Source organism: Musca autumnalis, unplaced genomic scaffold, assembly GCF_047663935.1.
Source record: "Musca autumnalis isolate F117 unplaced genomic scaffold, ASM4766393v1 scaffold_1, whole genome shotgun sequence".
Taxonomy (NCBI): Eukaryota; Metazoa; Arthropoda; class Insecta; order Diptera; family Muscidae; genus Musca; species Musca autumnalis.
The window spans coordinates 6905714-6918855 of NW_027411644.1; the positions used below are offsets into that span (position 1 = coordinate 6905714).

At 35.4% G+C, this 13142-nt stretch overlaps 1 protein-coding gene across 3 annotated transcripts in view; it reads right to left on the bottom strand.

Annotated features, from left to right (window-relative positions):
* Positions 1-4566, bottom strand: part of sas (stranded at second transmembrane protein) — a 123441-nt gene extending 118875 nt beyond the window's left edge. For 2 of the 3 annotated variants that reach the window (XM_073963025.1, XM_073962986.1), the window contains exon 1: positions 4412-4566. The gene's annotated coding sequence lies outside the window, so the exon portion shown is untranslated. Of the gene's footprint in view, positions 1-4371 lie in introns of all 3 variants that reach the window. The other variant, XM_073963018.1, reaches the window with a different exon arrangement.
* Positions 4567-13142: the final 8576 nt, after the last annotated feature.

Genomic DNA, 13142 nt, shown 5'->3' on the forward strand with positions numbered 1-13142 from the left:
CTTTTTCGCTGTCACGCAATCAGGCTTTTACTTTGAGAAGTGGCGGTTACATCAAAAAAAATTATTTGAAACAAATCATTTTTAGAGTAATTCTTATCTACAATTTAAAAACAAAGCATACTAATTTTATAGCAAGTATTTATTCGAAGAATTATAAGATTAAAACGCATTTCTTGTAATATAGTTGAATAACGACATGGTGTGTAAATGTGCAATTTGATGTAAGCGACAATTCGCTGTCACAAACAAATGTACACAAAAAGCAAAAATGGCGCTTACATCAAAATTGTTTTTGCTCTAATTTCGTAACGGTACATGGCTGAGTTCTAAAAATTTGGGAGATGGTGTGTTGGAATATTCTTCATAGATTTCCGTAAAAAAACGAAAATCGAAAAAATGTCGCTTACATCATTTTCGCGGGAAGGGCTCGATATGTACGTAGGACTTTTGGTATTGAAAGCGGGATATGTAGGTCCACGCTTTCGTATAGCCCCCATACAAAATGACGCGTCGTCATTTTAAGGAATTTTCAAGATATTTGTCCCATTTTACCACCGATTTGGTTGTATTTTGTATTTTGTGTCTCCAGAGTCCAAAAAACATTCCTACCAAAGTTGGTTTATATAGGTCCACGTTTTGGTATTACCCCCATATAACGCCCCATATAAAGTACGGGTCATTTTAATATATTTTGAATGTATTAGGCCCACTCGACAACAGAATCGGTTGTAACTTTGTATTTTGCATTTCCAGGGGCTAAGAAACATTTCTACCATAAAATGTTTACATAGGTCCACGTTTTGATATAGCCCCCATAGGACGATATCTCCCTATTTTCGGTATTTTGAAGGTTTTGGCCTCATTATCAAACCGTTTGGGGTATAAAACTTTCCCCTAGAAATTCGTAGGTATAGGTCCACGCCATCATATAGCCCCCATAGAACAGTACCTTCCGATTTTCGGTATTTTGAAGGTTGTTGCCACATTAATCCACCGAAATGACTGAAATTTGTAGTGGTATACCCTCCAAAGTTCGGCCCGACCGAACTTAACGCTTTTCCTACTTGTTTGTAATAAATTGCATTCGCTGCCGGGTGCAAATCCATTCGTCCTGAGAAAATAGCCCTAAAGTTATAAAAGCAATGTTTCTCAAGGTTAAAGTATAAATTATTGACAAAAAGTGGACTTTTGCTCTGTTGCAGTACCTGCAATAAGCTACTACTTATTACTACGATAACATGTTTTCCTTTATGTTATCGAAAAATATTGTAGCAAGTAAGAAAGTACCAGTCAGCTGAGCCGACAGAGATATACCCTCAGCCTGTGCAAATTAAAACACTTTTTTCGCAAACAAACTTATGTATTTAGGGGGTTTCAAAATTTTGGTCGTATGAACCGACAAAAATGTTGATTAGGATTTAAGTTCAAAAATTTTGAGGAAAAGGTACTTAAAGGAATGGAGCGACATAGACCATGGGGAGTCATAGCGAGTTTTTACACCCTACGGGCTGTTTTCTCAAGAAGTATGGACTTGCCCCTGAAACAACTTTTACCATCGTGATTGAGGCAGCTTCAACAAAAATCAAAGTGATTCAATAGCAGGACTTAAAGTGAACTTATCAAAAATCTTGTGTGGGTGGTAAGGGGTGGAGTGGACAAATATAGTCGATATTCGAACCTGATCTATATCTGGTAGACATTATGATAATGTGTAAAGTATAGACCAAATCGGTCACTCCCATCAAGAGCTATCGTGCGCACAATTTTTCCGAATATTTTTGAACTTTTGTGGGGTAGGTACCTGAAGGAGTGGACCGATATGGCTTATCTACAAACTTAAACTAAGTTTGGAAACAATATTACGAAGGCCAAATTTTGGCCGGAAATGGCATTCCCGTTCGAGAATTATCTTGAGCTTCCACCCATAAACATGGTGTCATAGGGTTTGTTTTTCAACTTTCAGGCTATTTTTTCAGGAAGTATGGACTTGCCCCTGAGGAAACTTGTACATTCGTATAGGGGACAGTGAATACAAGATGTTACAACAAAAACCATGGCGATTCGAGAGCAGGTCCTAAACTGAACTTTTCCGAAATTTTGTGTGGGAGGTACTCGAAGGAGTTTAGCGATTGAGTCCATATTGGAACCTCATCTAAGTCTGGTAGAAATTTCATAATGTGCAAAGTATGGACCAAATCGGTTACTCCCTTCAAGAGTTATCGTACGCACAAATTTTCCGAACATTTTCGAACTTTTGTGGGGGAGGTACCGGAAGGAGTGGACCGATATAATCCATCTTTGAACTTGAACTAAGTTTGGACAAAATATTACGAAAGCCAAATTTTGGACCGAATCGGCAGATTCGTTCGAGAGTTATCTTGCGCTCCAACCACTACACACGGTGTCATAGGGTTTTTTTGTAACTTTCAGGCTATTTTCTCAGGAAGTATGGACTTGCCCCTAATGAAACTTACAGCGTCGTATATAGGACGGCGAATACAACTTGCGTAAACAAAAATCAAAGCGATTCGAGACCAGGTCCTAAACTGAACTTTTCCGAAATTTTGTGTAGGAGGTACCCGAAGGAGTGGACCGATGGAGTCCATATTGGAACCTCATCTACGTTTGGTAGAAATTACACGATGTGCAAAGTATGGACCAAATCGGTTATTCCCTACAAGAGTTATCGTGCGCACAAGTTTTGCGAAAATTTTTGAACATTTGTGGGGGAGGTACCTGAAGGAGTGGACCTATATGGCCCATCTTCGAACTTAAATCGAATATGGACAAAATATTTCGATACCCAAAATTTGAACCGAATCGATTGATCCGTTCGAGAGTTATCGTGCGCACCAGCCAGCCAGACAGACCGACAGACAGACAGACGGACGGACATTGCTAGATCTACTCAAAATTGTCTGAAACGGATATCGTACAAACATACTTGGGGTCTAAAACCATTATTTCTATGAGGCACATTTTTGGTCGTATCAAAGTGTAAATACCCTCTTTAGCCTAAAGGCTGAGGGTATAAAATAGTAGATTCTTGCAGTACTGGAACATACCATTTGTCACCATAATAGTAGACAAAGTGGTGACATGTCGACACGAGACCCCATGCTTCCTATAGGGTAGCTTCGCCCAGAAATTACCAACTACACCAACACATTGGCATACATATATAGGACATTTTTTTAAAAAAAGGTTTTGTAACGCTAGTTGAGAACAAATGCCAACATTTCAGCAAATTCGGTTGGATAATGTAATTAAATCCTGGTGATATCAATCTATGGAGGCTAAGTAAAAACCTGACCCATATAACCCATATCAATACAAAACATTCCATGAGTAATACAAACTATATATACCAAATATAAAATTTATCTCTTGATTTCAACACACCGACTGGCCGATTGCGGACATCATTAAATTGACTTATAATTTCAAGCTGCCATGGTGTTATAAAGGCAATGACAAGTTTAATATGTCCTCTATCTTATGGTGAAGGGTATAACAAAGCCACATCTCGCCGAACAAAAATCACACTTTAACAAGCACTGATCAGACACATGAATACTTGAAAATATTAACAACAATGAAGTATCGTAAGTTAGAAAGCCATAGAATCGATCACAGTTCTTGCAAATATTATTAGACCTTTACGAGTTAAATACAAATAAGAGCAATTGAGATGGTCACTAAACAATTACAGAGAATGTAACTGTATAATTTTGATTGCGTTCACCTCATTATTGAATTGTTGAATTTCGTAACAAGACTCTATCTTGATCAAATATTTGTATTGTCATAAATTTAGTTTTTCTTTACGCTTCACATAAAGTGTATATTTTGTTCAGGGATGCCAAAACCCCCAAACTAATAACTTTTAAAAATTCCACAGTATTTATAGAACTTTAATTAACAGTTTTTAATTAATTCCAAGAATGTTATTTCGTGCACTTTAATGGTCTAACTAAGCAATTAATTTTCTTCAAACACTGAACAAACACTTGATGAGTATTATAAACGCATATTTTCATTTATTATCTTTGTTTTTGTTTTTAACACATTTGGTTTTTCTGTTGTTTTATTTTATTAAAGCTTGTGGCTTTTAGCAAGGCCAATAGACATTTTCCAACGTTTTTTACAATTTACACTCATTTCCTTAGACGCGAGTTCCGGTTGATGGTGTTTCGTGGCCGGTATCTGTCTGCGGTGGTTATGGATATCGCGGAAAAGATTTCCTTGAATTATTCAAGGTAGTAAAGAGCTGCATTGACGCGTTTTTGGCCAAGGCGTGGCATGACTAGCGATGGTAATTCAATATTGGTAACTTGGTATAAGTAAGGCAACAAAGAAAGGAAGACAGACAAGCCAAATAACTTTTAAATGCAATCACACCCTTCCATACTCGTGCTTGCGACAGAAGTAGTTGCTTCTTTTTCGTTTTTCTTATTTTAATTCAAATAACCGTTTATTTCGATATTTGCCGAAATAAGAGCAACTCGTTGAAATCAAATATAAACATTGCTAGGTATTGTACGTGTTGAAAATCGCTACTAAACTGACAGTCAGTCTGTTGTCATTCCACAAACTTGGAATATAAGCAACAAAAATCCTCACTTTGCTGGTGGCAAAAAGGAAACGAATCATCACCATTTTCATGTAAATGAAAATTCACTTAAAACAACAACAAGAAGAATATCGCACAAAAAACATCTACACAAGAATGGTCATACTGACAAACGTAGTTGTATGCCAGAGCCCATATAAAGTCGTTTATCTTTAGGGTGTGCTAAAATTCAAATCAACCTAAATCAATTTTATTAAATAATGGGACCATAATCGGCGAATGAGTTTTTTGATTTTTAAAGAGTTTAATGGAAGTCTACTACCGAAGACAATGACGAACACACCGAATATACATTTTACAAGCCCCTAGAAAAAGTATGTGACCCCTCCCCCAACCAGGACACTAAACTTATTCTTGGCAATTTTAATGCAAACAACTAAGAAGGTACCAGTCAACTTTGCCGTCAGACATATACCCGCAGTCTGTGCCTCTACAACAAACAACACAAAAAACAGGAGCAGGGAATCTTATTTTAACAAGTAAAAAATTATCAGTCGGCAGAGATATACTTTCAGCCTGTGTGAATTAAAACCTTCTTCTACAGACAGATCGAACGTATTTAGGATGTTTTCAGAATTTTGTGGCTCTTTTTGGATATTTGTTGCGGAGGAGGTACTTAAAGGAATGGACCGACATTGTCCATTATGGAAGTGGATCTTATTTTAGAGTCATACCTTTTCGATAGATATCGCGCCCACTAGTCATTGCAGTGGGTCATCGTATAACTTTTGGATCACGAAAACACAATATGGCTGTAAACAGGACCACAACGAACAGCATCGGTATACATTTCCAAAGGAACTTCGAACAGACACTAAACTGCACTTAGACACAAATGTTGAACTTTGAACCCATAGGAGAAATTGATATCAGCCATTTTAGAAGTTAAAATAAATTTCGACAAAATATTAGGAGATCCAAAGTTTGGACCAAATTGGTTGCCCCGTTCAAGAGGTATCGTGTATAACATTTTAGTGATTTTTTTTTAATTTTAGGGGGAAGTACTGGAAGTTGTGTACCGGTATTGCCCATCTTCGAACTGAAACTAAGTTTGGACAAAATATGACGAAGGCCAAATTTTGGATCAAGTCAGTTGATCACTTGGAGATTTATCGTGCTCTCCAGCCACTACATACGAAGCCATAGGGGTTTCTACACCTTTCGGGCTGTTTTCTCAAGAATTATGGACTTGCCCCTGAAAAAATTTTACCATCGTAATTGAGGCAGCGAATTCAAGTTGCTTCAACAGAAATCAAAATAATTCTTAAAGTGAACTTATCCGAAATTTTGTGTGGGAGATACCCGAAGGAGTTGACAAATATAGTCCATATTCAAACCTGACATGCATCTGGTATATATCAGGATGTGTAAAGTACGGACCAAATCGGTCACTCCCTTCAAGAGTTATCGTGTAAACAGTTTTTCCGAACATTTTTGAACTTTTGTGGGGGAGTTACTTGAAGGTGTGGACCGATATGGCTTATCTTCGAACTTAAACTAAGTTTGGACAACATGTTACGAAGGTCAAATTTTTGACCGAATCGACAGATCCGTTCGAGAGTTAACTTGCGCTCCAACCACTACACACGGTGTCATACGAGTTTTTTGCACCTTTCAGACAAATTTCTAAGGAAGTATGGACTTGCTCCTAATTAAACTTGTACCATCGTATAGGGGATAGTGAATAGAAGTTGCTACAACAAAAATCAAAGTGATTCGAGAGGAGCTCCTAAACTGAATCCATATTGGAAACTCATCTAAGTCTGGTAGAAATTTCACGATGTGCAAAGTATGGACCACATCGGTTCCTGCCTTCAATAGTTATCGTGCGCACAAATTTTTGAACATTATCGAACTTTTGTGGGGGAGGTATCGGAAGGAGTGGACCGATTAACCCATCTTCAAACTTAAACTAAGTTTTGACAGAATATTACGAAAGCCAAATCGGTTCATCCGTTCAAGAGTTATCGTGGGCACTAGCCAGACAGACGGACGGGCATTCTAAATCGACTCCAACTTGTCTGAAAGGGATTTCGTCCAAACATACTTGAGGTCTAAAACCATCCCAGCAAAATTTGAAGGAAGGGGTTCTATGCGATGACGTGATTTCATGTCATCTTCTTGCATTGGTTCAAAGGAAGTCATGAAAGATCCAATCTTTTCATCAGCATTTGAACCCATGCAAAGGAAGTGGTGAAAGATCCGGTCTTTTCATCAACATTTGAACCCATCCCAGCAAAATGTTCGATGCCATTCAATGCAAGTGATCTAGCATGTCATCTTTTCAGCATCTTCATCGATGAATTTTATATGAGCGTGGACCCCAAAAGATCCAATTCATTTTTGGATTCTAAGCATGTCATTTATACCAATGCTTTGACATGTCATTTTCACCAATGCTTTGGCATGTCATTTCCACCAATGCTTTGGCTTGTCATTTTCACCAACCCTTTGCAATGACATTATCATTACGACGAGAGTTTTAACAACGGTGGTTGTGATTTCGAGTCTCCGACAACATCAAACCTATTGCAATTTTTAATTAAAATGTGTATAAATAAAAACACAAAATTCATCTCTATTGGATCAATGGAATGGGTTCAAATGTTGATGAAAAGATCGGATCGTTCACGACTTTCTTTGCATGGGTTCAAATGCTGATGAAAAGATAGGATCTTTCAAGACTTCCTTTGCATTGGTTTAAATGCTAATGAAAAGATCGGATCATTCACGACTTCGTTTAAACCAATGCAAAAGATGCCATGAATTCACGTCATCGCATGGAACCCCTTCCTTCAAATTTTGCTGGGATCTTCTGGGGTCCACGCTCATATAAAATTCATCGATGAAGATGCTAAAAAGATGACATGCCAGTTCACTTTCACCCATGATTGAATAGCATCTTTGGCATCGAACATTTTGCAGGGATTATTTCGATGAGGCACATTTTGCCCGTATGAAAGTGTATATACCCTCGTTAGCATAAATGCTGAGGGTATAAAAATTAACAGCAATTTCGTAGGTGAGCGTAATTTCTCCACTGACAGACCTAATTCTCACAGTTTACACAGAATAAAATTTCACTATTTGTACTATCATTCTTTTTGATAATTATCGTGCCAAACAGTCCTTTTACCTGGTAACCGTAGGATTTAATTGGAGCTTTTGGGCATTTTGTTGTTGTAATGAGAATCACATGAAGCACCCTTAAACATAATTACACTGTAAGCAGGATCTTTCAAACCAATCCTCGAACAACCCTTAAACTGCACTTAAGTAAAAATATTGAACTTTTGTAAGGGAAGGAAATTACCGTGCTCATCAAACATTTTATTTGGTGAAGAGTTTTTTGGGCTTTTGGTCCATTATCTCTGGAAGTATGGTCTTACCCGGTAAAAAATAACATTTCGTTGTGCAAAGTTTGAACCAAATCGTTTACTCCCAAAAACAAATATGTTACTCGAGAGACATAATCCGCACCATTTCAGCGAAAAAAAATTAATTATTCTGGGAGGGATACCCGGTTGCTCAAATCCGGTTGATCTGTTCGAGAATTATCGTGCATTCAGGGCGAAACCGACCAAGTCGTCTAAAAACGGGTTCAAACATACTTGGATAAACCCCAAACAATTTTTTTTTTTGAAAAACCTTATATCGTCCTAATGGAGGCCGCGAAAACAAGTGTTACAAACAATTTTTGAGTTACCGACAAAAATCGATAACATTAAAATGCTTATAATTTCGGTAATTAACGATATTATTCGGTAAGTTTGCAGCAATAAAAAGTAGTTGTAAAGTTCTGCCGATAGCAACAGTGTTGTCAACTTTTACAAATATTACGAAGACCAAAATTTTGGAACAAATCGCTTGATCCGTTCGAGAGTGGGGCCTGGCCCCTTATCTACGGCCCTGTATGTTTTATAATAGCCACCAATGTGGTTTTTACTACATATTGTAAAATTATAAATTTGTTTTTGTACCTTCCAAATAATTTGAAAAAATTGAAACCAATAATAGTCATTCTTAAAAGTTAAGATTTCGGTAATAACTGGAAGTGGTTTACTGTTTTCAGTAAATTAGTAAGTAGTATTTTTCTAAAAAAAACTTATATTTCAAATAATTTGTTTAATAAATTTGCCAACAAATACAACTTAGCCCATCTTGCATTTTTGCTTAGCATGACATTGTATTACAAAATATAATTGTCTGTTGTTTCTTATAACAATCATAGAGCGACTTTAAAAATAGTTTTTTTTTTTCATAGTAAAGGCATTTGGGTTGTTTACTATATGCCATATGAAAAAAAAGTGTAAGTAAATTGTATTTAATAGACCAAAGCAATAAAATCTCATTTAGGTCTTAAACCACAAAAAAAAACAAATAAAACATTATTAAAATGATGGCATGTAGCAATTTTAGATTTGATATACATATGAATATATTATTAAGTGATGATGCCTTTTAAACATACAATTTCAAAACCACATACTTATGTACATACAAATCACTTCTAGGTGTCCACATTTCTGTTATGAATATATTCTAAATATGTGTCAGCTTTCTTCATAAGTGCTTTAGCTGGAAATCCAAATGAATCTTGAAGTTTATTGCAATGGAATAAAATATCTAACATTAGAAAATGTCTTCTGGTGTGTTGGGATAGTCCGCGGCTATTTCATGTTTAATGGGTTCTCTCTCCTGCCTGCCTGATGACAGTTTTTCACTTTTTTAACACTTTACGTTTTTGTAACCCAGATATACATTTGCGTATAGTACAACATTGCAAAAATACATACACACGTTTTTAAAGTGCACTACATACATGTATGTAGTATGTTTTTTAGACAAACATACAAGTGTATATATACGTACGTAAATAAGTGCCGGCGAATACAACACGCCCAAGTGAACACATGTATCCCGCCACAGGCTCGCTAAAAAGAAATACAGAAAAAATGATTCACTAGAAATATGTAAAGCCTTTAAAGGTTCACATCACATATATGGCCTTGTGTTGATATCCTTGCATGTGGATGGTCGCACATTAGCACTGCCATACGATTGGCTGTGTAGGTTAGTAAATCTCATGTACGCTCATGAATGTATGAGACAACTTACATGCGATTCTCTTAGAATAAAATACACCATAAACTACAATTTCCCACAAGCATTTCAGAATAAAGTGTCCAATAGAAAATTCCCCCAACTGTATAGTAGATTGACTTTAGCGAAATGAATATATATATTTACATAGATAATATATATTTATTTATGAAACCACAACTTTAAAGTACCACCACAAACTTGAAAAATTCTATTATATTATTTTACCATTTCCACATTCATAAATACATGGAATATCCCACATATTCTAACGGCTATTACATTTCGTGTTCTTATACCATTTTCAACATTTTCTTATTTTTTAAAGTGCCGTAATTGAGCATTTCTCTTTAAGGCATCAGACTTTGTCTTCATTGAAGGCCACTCTGCCAAAGGTTAATGTTAAGAGTTTCTTTTAATTTGTGTCAAATGCAACAAAAAGGACTTTCTCTAAACTGTGTCATGATGAAATCTACAAAGTGGATATTTATCAAATCAGTGCAATATTAGTGCTGAGGTCTAGCGGTTGAAATGCTAGTCAAAATGTATTTAAACTTCCTAACTCAAGTTTATTCAATGTCCACCATTTTACCACACCATCCATCATAAGATGGAGCATTTTTTTTTTTTTGAGCATTTTTTTCATTTCATAATTTTTTTCAAAAAATGTATGAAATGAAAAAATCCTCAAAAATTATTTCCTGTTGCACGAATGAAGAACCTTAAGCCTACTAATAACTAGAAAAACGTTTATTCCATTCAAATATTGGAAAAGGTCAAGGTCACAAACCACTTTGAAAAAAAAATGGAATTTTAAATTATATTTTTGAAAAAAAAATCGTTTACGACATTTTTATGATTCTCAGAATTAAAGAAAATTAGTTAGAAACAAATATTATGTCAGTTTGGCTATCTCATATGGCTCTAAATTTTATTTTTAATTATATATCTGCTTACAGTGATTTCAAAAAATTGCACATAATTCTGACAAATTCAAACTTTTAAAATCATTAAAATCACCTTATAATTAAGATTTTATGTAATGTAATGTAGAAACCCATCACGCTATGATACATGAATATGAGGTTATAAAAAAGCTAGAACCCTAATATACATACATATGTATTTTTGTCATCCATTGAAAACACCTCAAGGATATTTGAAAATGAAACCCGTCGATGCACGTTTTTATATTTGAGGTTTAAGTCACATGATTCTGGTGAGACGTTTGTCTGTTATTGTCGCACATTCCGGTACTATGGAATGAAGTTACCGATAGACTATAGATTAGACTCAAAATTGTCTAAAACCATTATTTCGATGAGGTACAATGTTGGTCGTAACAAACACGGTGCTCTTGAATCAAATTTAAATGGAAGGTGCTTAAACCTGAGAAGTTTTTGCGGATTCTGAAACTACAATGTTCATAGATGAAAAAAATCAAAAAACTAAAAAAATCCCCGGAGCGCTTTTTAAATAAATCGCGATTCAAGTTGACATTTTTAAGGATTTTTTAGGTTTTCCCGATTTTGCTTGGAAACTGCAAGTCCTATTGAAATGGGGCTAAAAAAAATGTTTCTCATCTATAAGCATAGCTGTTTCAAAATCCGCAAAAACTAACCTGGTGTAAGCGGTTTTCATTTAAAGTTAGTTAAGGTGCACTGTGTATAACATTGTTTTATAAGGAGGCGATACAGTCAATCCATTGCACTATAGGTAATTTGCCCTGTTTTTGAGACAAAAATTAATAACGCCGGAATTAAAGGATGTTTTAACTTTTTAAATTATTTATGTGTAAAAGTGAGATAAAACAAAGATTTTCACAGATAAATTCGGATATAACGAACAACGGTTATAAGCAACTACGTATATAACGAACAAAGCTATTTTTTCCAATGCAATTTTCATTAGTTTTCTTATACACCACAAACTTTTGAAAACGATCACGGTAGTAAGTAACAAAATTTTTGTCCCCTCGAGTAGATTTTCCAATTAATTGTTACTAAAGTTTTGTATATTTTTTGAATATACGCTAATAAAGACGAGTTTATTACTCCCTTAAACCGTTTATAGAAAACCACGGATATACCGAACAATTTGTCGCCATTACTTATTTTACTTGCAATGAAATTGTAATCAACAATATTTTTACATTTATTGTTTTTTTTCCTCAAACCAAACTTCCAAAATTTTAGGACTTTTTATTGAGAAGTAACCTAATATAATCTCATAAATATCAAAAAACGGGCAATACTGGGTTTTGAAACCTATTAATACCAATGCAGAAGACTTTCAGTAATGTGTTCTAGGTGGCAAAATCACGGCCAAACACGGCCAATTTAGTATAAGTCTATATGAAGTGAGTTTAAGAAAAATAAAATATTTATTTCTAACTTTTTGTGTTTTTTGGTCGCTACCCAAAATGTTTAACCTATCTATATATATAAAAGAGTAGTGAGGTGAGTGACTGACTGATTCATCAGCGCCCAGACGAAACCGCTGAAGCTAGAAAGTTGAACTTTTGGGTGTAGGTTGCTGTTGGTGTGTAGGGGTGAGATAAGGCTGGGTTTTTGGAAATTCGATCTAGAAGTGTACGAAAAGTACTAAAAGGTACTAAATATGGTACCCTTTGTATTAGGCAAACGGTAGGAGCTAGACCTCTGAAATTTGGAATGAGAGTAACTGATGGAGAGCTAGAAATTTGGAATTTCTTAGAAATTTGGAAATTCGAACTATAAGTGTACGAAAAGTACAAAAGGGTACTAAATTTAGTACAATTTGGATTTGGGTGGACAGATAGAGCAGGAATCCTGAAATTTGGAATGAAGGTCACTGATGAAGAGTAACGATGAAATGTTTTTGGAAATTCGAACTATAAGGGTACTGAAAGTACTAAATGGTACTAAATTTAGTACAATTTGGATTTCGGTAAACGGATAGAGATGGAATCCTGAAATTTGGAATGAGGGGTCACTGATGGAGAGTAACAAAGAAAGGTTTTTGGAAATTCGAACTATAAGCATACGAAAAGTACTAAATGGTACTAAATTTAGTACAATTTGGATTTGGGTGAACGGATAGAGCAGGAATCTTGGAATTTTGAATAAGGGTCACTGATGGAGAGTAACAAAGACAGCTTTTTGGAAATTCGAACTAAAAGTGTACGAAAAGTACTAAATATAGTACAATTTGTGAAATACAATAGTGTACAATAGTGCTGAAATTTGGAATAAGGGTCACTGATAAAGAGTAAGAAAGGTGTACCAAAGGTCGAAAAGTCCTAAATGGTAGTGAGTTTAGTATGATTTGGATTTGGGTGAAGATAGAGCTGGAATCGTGAAACTTGGGATTAAGATTACTGTTAGAATATAGAATTGAGATATGGAGGTAACTTTAGAAAATCATA